Below are 2,414 nucleotides of genomic sequence, written 5' to 3'. Positions count from 1 at the left end.
GCACACACCCCTCATCATTAGAGGCAGGACTCTGTAGGAGGAGCTGGACTTCCCAGAGCTGTAGCCTGGGACTCAGGACAGGGATGGTGAAGCAGATTGTCACCATGTGGGAGATATTTTTTTTCCCTGGAGACCAAGGGAGTGCTCTCCTGATCCTCTCCCTGCCTCTACATGAGGCCTGCCATCCTACAGCACTGCACAGCCTCCAGTGTGAAGTCAGGTCTGTCTCCACTCCCAACCTTAAGATGTGGGATCAGTTTCTATCTCCTCTAGCTTATGCTAAGGGAAAGCAATGGCCTGGAAAAAAATCATGGAATTTGTTCCTTTGACCGTTTTCTAAGTTTTGTGAAAAACTCTGTAGTTTTTCTGTAGATGCAACCCCCAACAATGACAAAGAAATTGGAATGTTGCTTTGTTAAAGAAAAAAAAATAAAGGCTGGATTGTGTTATCTTTATTTAAATTCTCCATTATGTAAATTGGTTCCAACCACCTATTGATAATAATTCATATTAGGAGAGCCCACTATTGTAGTATATGGCATGGTCACTATTGAAAATATACAACCACTAGTACAGTAACAAATTAAAATAGGCAGGTTGGTTAGCTCAGTTGGTTAGAGCGTGGGGCTGCTAACACCAAGGTCCAGGTTCAATCCTTGTACCAGCCAGCCACAAAAAATAAATAAGTAAGTAAATAAATAAAAATTAAAATAGAAATCAATGTATAAACCACAAATTTAAAAACATGTTGTCTTTTATTCCCAATAAAACATACTATAAGTAATATAAAACTATTTACTAAAGAATTTGTATGACAAATCAATCATCAAACCAATCAATAATTTCCAAATCATTTGTGGGGTTTTAAAAATTCTTGGTATAATCTTTTCTTATTTTACAGCTGTCACTAGCCAAATGATAAACATACCTAATTATTTTTTGACTTACAGAACTGTATCAAACTCTTCCAAAGATTTCCCTTGTAAGTGAATAGTCATTAGGTGGCTTTTAGTTTCTGTAGGTAGAAAACGTCTTTTAACGTCATTGATATTGGTCACCATGCCGAATCTTCTTTCAGTTCTTGCGGGTCTAATAGCAACACATTAAAATTTTTTCTAACCCTTGTAATATTATTTGTGGCATTTTAATATTCCACATTTCTATCATTGAAGGAGACACGCAAAATTACTTATTGGACTGTCATGCTTAATTGGCTTAAATGTATCAAGTGTGTTCACCTTCAAACCCAAGTATCATTTAGTCCTGCTTCAGGATTCAATAAATTGAAAGAATATAAGCATTCATTACCTTTTTTCTTTTCTTTTTTTCTTTTTTTTTGGTTATCGAACAGTAAACACATTTTTCTTTCTCTTTCTAAAATAATCTAACAGTTTTGGGGCTTTATGGGTTTTTTTTCTTGGAACAGATACTTTTTTTGTTGTCTCAAATGATGCAGCATAAATCAGTCAGGGTCCCAGCAGGAAACAGGTGGAACACTCAAATTAGGTAATTGGAAGAGCAATTAATAAAGAGACTCATTACTCAGAGATGGTCAGGATGCAGGGAAAGGACAGAAGACAGTGCAGTACCCCAGGGCTAGTCACAGTGGGGAGCCATTACTAAACACGGGAGAAGGGGCTGTTGCCAACATTTGGAGAGAGACCTGTGTGGAAAGGGCAGCCCAGCACACCCTTTGTTAGAGAAATGTGGTGGCCACAATCAGGAGGGAGGGAGCCTGGCAATAACCACTCTGACCTCATCCTGGTCCCTCTCTGGAACCTCTTGCTGGTACTCCCATCGGCCAAGCCCAGTTGGCAGGCTGAGCTCCTAGGAGCCCACTGAGAAGCCTTCTTGGGACATGCAGGTCAGAGTGCAGAGCAGAGAAGGAAGCAGAAAGGGGCTGGTGGGAAAAAGAAGATGTGGCATATTTTTTTGTCTCTATAAAATCTGTATCTCTTCCATAATTTCCCCTTTTTAGTTTTTTTATGCTCAGAGCCATAATTGTCCCCAAATTAACCATCAGAGAAATTTTTCTTTCTTATAAAGCTAAAGAAAAAAATGACAGATGTCATTTATTAAAGCCAAACCTCTAAAAACAAATTTTGTTTTCAAAATGTTCCATTATTGCCATTTTATAATTTTTGTTAAAATAAATATTCTGACTTTGATACAAATTCCAACCTACTTTTGCAGTTCTTACACTGCAGGCTGGCTCTTGAAGTATAAATATTCTTCCAGTTGTCATTATTTAAATTCTAAGCTCTTCAAATATATTATTTAATCCCTAATAATCTTTTATTTGGAGAATGGTGGTAAATACAAAGTTTATGGACAAAAGATTTAAAGTAATTTACCTTATTTACATTTCTCAATGAATCTCTCAAAGATAACTCAACACAGTGACTTAGACTGTA

The 2,414-nt window shown here is 37.0% G+C and overlaps 1 non-coding gene across 1 annotated transcript; it reads left to right on the top strand.

The window, feature by feature from the left end:
* The first annotated feature begins 595 nt into the window (after positions 1-595).
* Positions 596-668, top strand: TRNAS-GCU. Its single transcript has one exon. It is a non-coding gene; the product is annotated as a tRNA-Ser (tRNA).
* Positions 669-2,414: the final 1,746 nt, after the last annotated feature.

The sequence above is a fragment of the Galeopterus variegatus genome, unplaced genomic scaffold, assembly GCF_000696425.1.
Source record: "Galeopterus variegatus unplaced genomic scaffold, G_variegatus-3.0.2 Scaffold2619, whole genome shotgun sequence".
Classification (NCBI taxonomy): Eukaryota; Metazoa; Chordata; class Mammalia; order Dermoptera; family Cynocephalidae; genus Galeopterus; species Galeopterus variegatus.
This window is presented reverse-complemented; position numbering and strand designations above follow the sequence as displayed.